The sequence below is a fragment of the Oryctolagus cuniculus genome, chromosome 6 (genome assembly GCF_964237555.1).
Source record: "Oryctolagus cuniculus chromosome 6, mOryCun1.1, whole genome shotgun sequence".
In the NCBI taxonomy this organism is placed as follows: domain Eukaryota; kingdom Metazoa; phylum Chordata; class Mammalia; order Lagomorpha; family Leporidae; genus Oryctolagus; species Oryctolagus cuniculus.
This window is the reverse complement of record NC_091437.1, coordinates 14,560,785-14,571,926: the sequence shown is the minus strand read 5'-3', so window position 1 is coordinate 14,571,926 and position 11,142 is coordinate 14,560,785.

The window sequence follows — 11,142 nt, the reverse complement described above, 5'->3', positions numbered from 1 at the left end:
AACCTGCCACATTGTGTAGACAGAAACAGAATTACTAAAGCCACTGAAATTCAAATGGCTTTAATATATGATTTTATTGTAAAAACCGTGCGGATCCTTGATCGAAGCAGGGAGGAGCAGAGTCGGGGCCAGACCTAGGCTCTAGGCTAGACAGCTGCCTTTGTTTAGAACTGACAACATGGGACTGGCATTTACTGTAGTGGCTACGTCACTGCTTGGGATGTCCCCAGCCCATACTGGAGATTCTGCTTTGAGTCCAGCGACTCCACTTCTGATCCAGCTTCCTGCTCAGGTGCACCCTAGGAGGCAACAGGCGACAGCCCAAGTTCCTAGGTACCTGCCACCCGTGTGGGATACCCAAATGGAGTTCTAGGCTCCTGGCTTCAGCCTGGCCATTTCGGGAAGGGACCCACAGATCTAATACGTGTGTGTGTGTGTGTGTTTGACATTCAAGCAAAATATAAACAAATTAAGTAAATTAAAAATTAAAACAACATGTGCCTTCAGCCTGTAGCATTTATACAAGTTTCCAAATAATACCATTTAACCTAGGTGCACGCCTTTTGTATTTCAGCCAAGATTTCTTCAGAAGACATGAAACTCAGCTGAATTCAGGGACATAACCACATAAGCTTTCCAGAACTTTCTATATTTTTTATTACTCAGACCAAAACCATATTTTGGTGCTTTATTCATTTAGTGCCACTTGCTTCCTAATTCTTTCTTGAATAACCATGTGTTTTTTAATATTCAGAATAGTAGAACAGTTTTTTTAAATATTAGTATTTATTTGGAAAGTCAGAGTTAGAGACAAAGGTGGAGAGACAGAGAGAGAGAGATCTTTCTTCTGATGGTTCATTCCCCAGGTGGTCGCCAAGGCCAGGGCCAGGCCACACTGAAGCAAGGAGCTTCATCTTGGCCTCTCACATGGGTGCCAGAGCCCAAACACATGGGCCACCTTCCACTGGTTTTCCCCAGGGCATTAGTAGGGAGCCGGATTGGAAGTGGAACAGCTGGGACACAAACCAGAGCCCATAATGGATGCCACTGTCGCAGGGGGCAGCTTCACCCACGACGCCACAATACTGGCCTCGGCAGGGCAGTTTTTATTGATGGTTAACAATAATCAATTTTTTTGGACAGGCAGAGTGGACAGTGAGAGAGAGAGAGAAAGAACAATAATCAACTTTTAAAAGAGAATATGATACCTATCTTTATCATGTTAAATCAATCTGTGGCCAAATTTTTATTGCAAAGTCACATGTACGTTTTTATTATGGACATAAAGTATTCTGAATGCCTATTATCTTTCCTTTGGACAGTTAACACAGTCTCAAGTTCCTCTCAGGTGCCACGTCTCGCACAGTTGAAGTACCTTTACATCATTTTAAATAAACTTACTAGGTTGACTGCAAACCTTAGGTGTGACCCTGAAACACCAGAAATGTGCTCCCAAGAGCACAGGTTTATGTGACAGAAGATTTTCTGACTGACATATCTCCCAATAGGTAGGATTACTCAGAGTAAAGCTGATAAGGGTGGTGGAAAGATGAGCAGTCACAAAACAGGGAAATGTCAAATATCTCATTTCAATCAAATGAGCACACTCTTGGGCACGAGCAGGATGAGGCTAACCCTTGCACAGTGCCAGCTAGCTCTGTGGGCCCTTGTTCACCTCCTTCCCCGGGAGCCTGAAGAACTTGTTATCCTCTCTTTTCGGAAACCTTGTCTTTGTGAGCTCAAGGTGACAGCTAGGAACTTTGTTTCAGAAGACGGACACTGGCTTCATTTCACAATCTTGCTTCAGTTTAAGAAAAACACTCTCTGAAAAGAAGGGTCTCGCTCCTTCCATCTTGTTACACCGAGACTTGCTCCGAATTTAATTCCCTCCCTTGCCCACAGACGCATGGCTCTACACTAAAGAAATGCAAACCTGAGCAAGCCTGAAAACCTTCAGGAAATGTAAAGGCTGATAAGGAACCTGTCACATGAACAGAAGACACAGAAATTCTGTCGTAGGTGCAGACAATGAACTTGTTCTTTGTGTGATTCAGTTGGTAAACTGAGTAACACAGACCCAAAATTTTTCAACTTGGCTCTTGGCATAAATTTTTGAGAGGCATTAAAAGCCTTATTTAAACTTACATGCATTAATCAACATTTTGTTAAACAACATGATAGTCACATCTTCAAGGATAATGAGAAAGAATAAAAGAGGGAAAATGTTGCAAAAATCCAATGCCATAAATCTATGTTCTATCGCTGACCACTCAAGCATTGTGATGATGGAGTGAGAAGGTTTATGGTCCATGTGCAGTTGTGTAGCTCTGTTTATGCAAAGCCCATGCGTTTTCTTTTCATGGAGCTTGATTATTTTTTTCCAAGTCACTCATCTTATCTTGGGAAATAAATGAAACTAAAAATGTACTAAATTTGGGGCCAGCACTGTAGCACCAGGGGTTAAAGCCCCAGCCTGCAGTGCCAGCATCCCATATGGGTGCCAGTTAGAGTCCTGGCTGCTCCTCTTCTGATCCAGCTCTCTGCTATGGCCTGGGAAAGCAATGGAAGATGACCCAAGTCCTTGGGCCCCTGCACCCATGTCAGAGGCTCCTGGCTCCTGGCCTCGGATTGGCTCAGCCTTTGTGGTCATTTGGGAAGTGAACCAGTGGATCAAAGACCTCTCTCTCTGGCTCTACGTCCCTCTGTAACTCTTTCAAATAAATAAAATAAAAAGGTAAAAAAATATACTAAACTGACTAATAATTTTTGTTTCCTGTCCTTTGGTAACACTACAGTAACATCATCCATTGATAACAACTGTCTATTACTAATGTCTATCCACTCATTCACTTTTAAAATCCTTTTCAATTCCAGTGCTAGAGATTTCCTCAGGAAAGGTGAGAGATCTTAGTCTTAAAAAAGCAAGGAGATTGACACAATCCTTCCTATTAAATCTGCCAAAATACATTCATCACCTGCATCACTGCCATCTTAAATGAACATTTTTCCAGGACCAGCGCTGTGGTGTAGCGGGTAAAGCCACCGCCTGCAGTGCTGGCATCCCATGTGGAGGCTGATTCAGGTCCCAGCTGCTCCACTTCTGATCCAGCTCCCTGCTAATGGCCTAGCAAAGCAGTAGAAGATGGCCCAAGTCCTTGGGCCCCTGCATCTGTGTGGGAGACCCAGATGACACTCCTGGCTTCAGGTGGGCTCAGCTGCGGCCATTGCTACCTTCTGGAGAGTGAACCAGCCGATGGAAGATTATCTGTCTCTGCCTCTCCCTCTCTGTAACTGTGTCTTTCAAACAAATAAATCTTTTTTAAAAAGGAACATTTTCTCCAGTTGTACTTGAGTTTTATGCTGTATTTTTCTCACCCTATATTTAGAGATTTGTCTTCATTTTTCAACCACTAATAATGTTCAGATCTTGAGTGCCTCTCCCCCTTGCTGATGCTAGGATGCAAACTCTGGAAGAGCAAACCGGGATTACTTCATTCCTGTAGCACTTTGAGTGCCAAAAGCACTTAGTAATCTCTAAGTGTTCTAATGTGCATACAAGAAAATCACATAAAATCATCACCTTCTCACAACAGTATTAAAATTTTGCTCTACTTCCTGGTACACACAAGGAAGAGAAAATAAACTCTATAATAAGCAGAGCAAAAAGTTTCTACCATCTCTAGAGCACTGATACTATCTTCTGGGATGTGAGTATTCAGGGTCAACTACACCAGTTATGCTACTTTCTGCCCGTTCACCTAGTGGTCTGGCACTCCACACAGAAACCAGAAAGATGGCTCAGACCCTTTGACAGAGGATTTCTCTCCCATTCCTGTCAAGGACCCTTAACAATACCAAGTCTTCTGGCCATAGCCATGGTCCTACGCAAGTTGGTTTAAGCTGTTGGTTTTTAAAATTATTTGCAGAGATGGTTGTGCTCATGCAAACTATTTATTAAAATTAAGACACACGAACTAGATTTACTCCCCAAGTTCAAGGAGAGGTTAACATGCAATAAAGACCAAGATGCCAACAATCAGCGAAATGCGATTTCTTGCCCATAGGCATCAGAATGCTCATTCAAGGAGAAATCATGTCACTTAACAATAAAATGGTTCTATGCTTCCAAACTAAGAGTTTTATAGAGCAACCAAAGGCCAAAACAACAACAGGACAAAAATACAAGCCTGGGAGTAGGGAGGGAGCTTGCTGTTCACGTCTAGAAGAGAGTTTTAAAAAAGCGCAAAGAGTGCAGTCTCAGGGAAGAGCCAGGGAGAAAACATCAGAGGAAACTCCACACAAATGGGAGGAACTCAGTGCACCTACGTGGAGGGCGAGGATGCACACAACTTAGGACCCCAGCAGCCAAGAGCCTCCGCACCTGCATTGCAAAATGAGATGAGACCAGACAGCAGCAGCCCAAGACACTGGTGAGAAAGCTGCAGAAAGAGCTTAGAGGGAATCGGCTTGGAGCCCCATGGGGGATAGTGTACCCACCAAACTAGAGGAGAAAAAACAAAAGGGGGAGCACGTTTGCAAAGGCATCCTGTAACAAGCTGACAGAGCAGGTGCCATTTTGGACATACGTAACAGCTGCACCAGCTCCTGTCTGTGCCCAGCAACCAGCCAAGTGGAGACTCCTCTGTCTGGTCTAGAGAATGGACAGGGGGCTGGGTGCTCATGACTGTAGGAGGATTAAGTGTTGGGACTGTGAAAATGCTGAGGCTGTGTGGGAGGACTCAGGGTGTGGCTGGAACACTGGGCACTCACTGTGGGAGGCTGCACGCGATTGGGGCTCCCTGCTTACCTGGCAAGAGACATTGCTGGGGATCTGAGCTTACACTGAGGACTGCACAGATCCTTTGTGTGGCCCTTGTGGAAGAGCAGACAAATAATATACTCACTGGGCATAGCACCCAGGCACTGGTCTCCTTCAAGGAGAGGAGTTCAACTGAGTGTAGGACAATGAAGAAGAAGAAACCTCTTCTCTGATTAAAAAAAAAAAAAAGGAGATTTACCAAGCCAAACCTGGGTGTGCAGATAAACCCTTCACCCTGGAGCATGAACAGAGCTCCCTGGCCATACCCAACACACGACTCTAATTATTCCCTGAAAGCAGACACTCCACTAATTCACTCAGACACAGTCCAAAGATAAAAGCTGCCACAGCAAAAATAAAAGAAACCAATGAGTTTCTCTATGAATGCTGAATAACAAATGCACCACTTCAAGAAACAAGAATAACTAAGACAACACAATGCCCCCAAAAGAACAGAGCACTTCAATAGTAGGTTGTGAAGATGAAGAAATTGAAGAAATGTCAGAAATGGAATTTGAAAAATTGATCATAGGATTTACTTGGAAGGAATCAGAAGCAAACACAGGAACTAACGTAATCCATACACTACATGAAAGAAAATTTCTCCCATGAAATTGAGAGCTTAAAGAGAAATAAAAATGAAATACTGGAAATGAAGAAACAATAGAACAAACGAAAAAAAAAAAAAAAAAAACAGTGGAGAGCCTTAACAACAGAATTAGTGAAGCAGAAGAAAGACTATCCAACTGAGAAGACAAAGCACAGGAAATCACACAGTCAGACCAAAAACCAGAGAAGAAATTAGAAAACTACAAAACATTGCTGGGAATTACAGAATACTATCAAATGACCCAACATATGGGATTGAGGAGTTCCTGAGGTGTGGAAAGAGACAAAGGATTAGAAGGTCTTCTTAGTGAAATAGTAACCGAAAACTTCCCCAATTAAGAGAAAGAAAGGGGCATCCAAGAACAGGAAGCACAGAGAACCCCTAATAGACATGACCAGAAAAGATCTTCACCATGACGCATGGTAATCAACCTCTCCACGGTAAAACATCAAGAAAAGATTCCAAAATGTGCATGAGAGAAAAGCCAGATTACTTTCAGAGGATCTCCAATTAGACTCACAGCAGACTTCTCATCAGAAACCCTATAGGCAAGTAGAGAATGGCAACATATAGTCCAAGTCTTAAAAGAAAATAACTGTCAACACAGAACAGTATACCCTGAAAAGTTCTCATTTGTGAATGAAGGCAAAATCAAGACTTTTCATGACAAGCAGAGACTGAAAGAATTTGTCACCACCCGTCTGACCCTTCAGAAGATGCTTAAAGATGTGCTACACACAGAAATATGGTCATCACTACAGAAGTAGGCAAAGGAAGGAAATCTCCCAGGAAAAGTACAAAGGAAATCCAAAGTCAAAAAATAGGAATATTTATAGGAAAAAATGGCAGGGCAACGTTGCTATTTATCAATAGTCACCTTAAATGTAGATGGCCTCAATTCTCCAGTTGAAAGACACAGGCTGGCTGAATGGATTAAAAAAACAAACCCATCTATGTGCTCCCAACAAGAAATACATCTCACCAAGAAAAATGCATGGAGACTGAAAGGATGGAAAAAGAAATTCCATGCTAAGAGAAACCAAAAAAGAGCCAGTGTAGCCATCCTAATATCAGACAAAATAGTCTTTAACACAAAAACTGTTAAAAGAGACCAAGAAGTGCACTATAATGATTAAAGGATCAGCTCTACAAGATGAGGTAACTACTATAAACGTATATGCACCTCATTACAGGGCACCTGGCTATTTAAAAGAAATGTGAAGGGACCTAAAGGGAACCAGAGCATCCAATACAATAGTAATGGGGAATTTCAATACTCCACTTTCAGCAATGGACAGATAAACCAGACAGAAAATCAACAAGGAAACAGCAGATTTAATTGACACTATAGACCAAATGGACCTCAAGGATATCTACAGAACTTCTCATCCTACAGTTGCAGACCACGCATTCTTCTCACTAGTACATGAGATTTTCTCTAGAATTGACTACACACTAGGCCATAAAGCAAGTCTCAGCAAATTGAAAAAAATGAAAATCATACCATACATCTTCTCAGACCACAATGCAATGAAGCTGGCAATCAAAAAAGCAGAAACATCTAGAGCATATGCAAACACATGGAGACTGAACAACATGCTCCTGAATGAACAGTGGATCAGTGGAGAAATCGAAAACTTTCTGGAAATAAATGAATGACAACACAACATATCAAAACTTATGGGATACAGAAAAAAACTTATAGCAGTTGGTGCTTACATCAGCAAATTGGAAGGGCACCAAACAAATGAGCTATCAATGTATCTCAAGGAGCTAGAAAAACAGCAAACCAAACCCAAAACTAGTAGGAGAAAAAATAAAAATTAAAGAATAAACAAAGTTGAAAACAAAAAACAATACAAAAGATCAGAAAAGTGAGGTTTTTGAAAAAATTAAAAATTGATATACCATTGGCCCAACTAACCAAAAAAAGGAGAGAGAAAACCCAAATCATTAAAATTAATGATGAAAAAGGAAATGTGACCACAGAAATAAAAACAATCATCAGAAATCACTCCAAAGAGCTGTATGTCAACAAACTGGGAAACTCAGGAGAAATGGATAGATTCCTTGATACATACAACCTACCTAAATTGAACCGTGAAGACAATGAAAACCTAAAGAGATCAATAACCAAGATGGAAATTGAATCTATAATAAAGGCCCTCCCAACAAAGCAAAGCCCAGGATCTGATGGCTTCACTGCTGAATTCTACTAGTCATTTAATAAAGAACTAACTCTGCTTCTTCTCAAGTTACTCAAAACAATTGAAAAGTAGGGATTCTTCCAAAATTCTTTCTGTAAAACCAACATTACCTTAATTCCTAAACTAAGAAAATGCCTAGCAGAGAAAAACTAAAGACCAATTTCCCTGATGAACACAGACAGAAAAATCCTCAATAAAATTCTGGCCAATCGAATTCAACAACACATAAGAAAGATCATTCACCTGGACCAAGTGGGATTTACCCCTGGTATGCAGGGATGGTTCAGCATTCGCAAATCAATCAATGTGATAGACCAAATTAACAAACTGCTAAATAAAAACCATATGATTATCTCAATAGATGCAGAGAAAGCATTTGATAAAATACAACACCATTTCATGATGAAAACTCTAATAAAATTGGGTATACAAGGAACATTCCTCAACACCATCAAGGCAATTTATGACAAACCCACGGCCAGTATCCTACTGAATAGAGCAGAGTTGGAAGCATTCCCACTGAGATCTGGAACCAGACAAGGATGTCCACTGTCACCACTGCTATTCAATGTAGTCCTGGAAATTTTAGCCAGAGCCATTAGGCAAGAAAAAGTAATCAAAGGGATTCAAATTATGTGAATCTGGAAAACATCATACTTAGTGAAATAAGCCAGTCCCAAAGAGACAAATACCATATGTTCTCCCTAATCTGTTATAACTAATAAAGCACCTAAAAGGAAATCCGTAGAAGTGAAATTGACACTTTGAGAAGCAATGACTTGACCAGGGCTTGTCTGGACTGTTGAGGAACATTTTTTTTTCTTAATGGAGAATGGGACTGGAAATGGGAGAGGGAGGAGGAGGTTGGGTGGGAAAGCAGGTATGGTGGGAAAAAAATCACTATATTCTTTAAGTTGCACTTACAAAATTTGTGCTCATTAAATAAAATGATTCTTTGAGGAAAAATAAAGTGGAAAGACAGATTGTGCTTATGGACTGAAAAAAAATACAACCCCAAAACTAGATAGAGCAAAAGAGAATAGCCTAAATGACACTAAAATAGATAGATAGATAGATAGATAGATAGATAGACAGATAGACAGATATGCCAGGCTATTAAAAATACAAAGCAAGAGTCTCAAGATTTTAGAAACATGACTATGTGGCCCCTTCGAGTACTGTTTTAGAATTTGTAGACCTGTCTCAATGTAACTCTTTGCTTTCATGAGAATCTATGATAGAATGCTGTACTCTTCTCACTTGGCCTATCAGATTTCTGTATTTTCTATGTCACCTCACATAAGGTGTTTTAGAGATGACATTCAAGTGTGAGCTTCCAGAGCAGATTTCCATAACTTTGCCAAAAATTCCTTACAAATAATGATATTAAACTATACACACGGGTTTAGCTTCTGTATTTAATATTTTATGTCATCCAGAAAATCTCAACCTACTATGTTATTTGAAAATCAGATACTGTTCATTTCTTATGATCCTAGGATATATTCTTCTTTCACAACTCATTTTTATACAAAGCATTTACTGATGCCACTAAAGCACATTAATCTTTTCTTTTAATATAATTAAAAATTCGGTCTTCAGAAATAAGATAGGTGATGTAATGCCTGCTTCCTTCACTTACCCACCTGCAAAATCAGGTTTATTTTCAGTACTGGAACAGTACTTTATTTTAACTACAAGACGATGTTTAGGTAACTATTGTCTTGACTGCTCCTTCTAGCATTCGACATTTAACAGTAAATTGGCCCCACATCCACCCATGCATAATACACAAGTGAATTTAACTCATTTCCTTGTAAAAGCTCAACAGCAGATGGCGATTATTCTGTGCCAGTAAAGAATGAACCCTATCTCCCTATTCAGTCCAGAAGATTTGTTCCCCAATCCAATGGGGATTTGGAGGCCAGCATTGTGGCATAGTGGGTGGAGCCATGACATCCCATATGAGCACAGGTTTGAATCTTGGCAGCTCCACTTGCAATCCAGCCCCCTGCTAATGCACCTGGGAAAAGCAGCAGAGGATGGCTCAAGTGTTTGGGCCCCTGTTACCGACAAGGGAGATCCAGATGAATCTCCTGGCTTTGGCCTGGCCTAGCATTGGCCACTGCAGCCATTTGGAGAGGGAACCATCAGATGAAAAATCTCTCTCTCTCTCTCTCTCTCACTCACTCGCTCTCTATAACTCTTTCAAAAGAAAAAAATAAATTCTTCCTGGATTTTGGAGCAGACGTCCAGGCTAGCCATTAAGATGTCCACATCCCACGTCAGAGTGCCTGGGTTCTATTCCTCGCTCCAGTTCCTGATTCCAACTTCCTGCTAATGGAGACCCTGGGAGGCAGTGGTGAAGGTGCCAATGATTCAGTCTCTGCCACGCACATGGAAAAACTGGATTGAGTTCTCTGCTCCACGTTTTGGCCTCAGCCCAGCCTCAGCCATTGTGAGTATTCAAATGGGGACTGATCCGATGGGTGGGAGCTCTTTCTCTCTGCCTCTCAAAGAAATAAAAAATAATTTTAAAAATTTAAAAACAAAAGGGATTTCAAGGACGAGACTTTCATCTTGAATTTTTAAACTGCCTCTGTCCCGGGGACCAGGAAATAGATAGGGCTCGGGGTGCTACACTTCCGACGTACACTGACCTGTTAATAAATGCACTAAGTTTCCCATCGCTCTTCTCAGCTCCTGCTTACAGCTCCCTCTGCAAGCAATCAGCAAGTATGAAAGCCCCAGTACTGGGGTGGGGGGCTGGTGACTGATCCCCATTTTCCGGGAAGCCATTTTTGTGGCAGGACAGGCTCTCCATTGGCAAGAAGAAACCCAGATAGAGAGAGATGGTGCGGCCATTTATGCTCATTCTCAGCAAACTTTATGCTTCCTGATGCTGGTCACTCGTGAGGCTCAGCTTTGCTGACCCCCCGCGGACTCAGTGAAATTCCTTGGGGAATATCCCTCTTCTCCAAAGACCAGGCCTCGCTGCATGACACAGTCAGTGTCTTCCACGTTTCTGTCACTTTCTTGGAAGACAACACAGGAGCAAAACGGATGAACTCAGGGAACACCGAGCGGTGACACCAAGTCTTCATGAAAAAAATCTCTGCCCCTGGCTTACACCTTCTGACCTCACCGTCCCCTCAATGGCACTAACTTCTTCCTTTCTCCACCAGCTCACCCTAGCATAAGCCCTTCAACAATTAGGAATTTCTAGCCAAAGCTTAGGAAGAGAACTGACCCCAGGCTATTTCTGCTTTGACCCTGCAGCTCAGCACTACAGCAGGGAAGGCAAAGGCCTTTTGAGAACTGACAATGGAGACACTCAAAGGAAACATGATGTGAATTCGTGTATTAACAAACTATATCCACCTGATAGTTTAAACATATGCCTACCAGTTGCAAATGAAAAATCATTGATGAAGGGGAAAGATTACCCAAATAATAAATGGGGGTTTTCACCGCATCATTACCAGAGCCAAGTCCGATGAATAAAG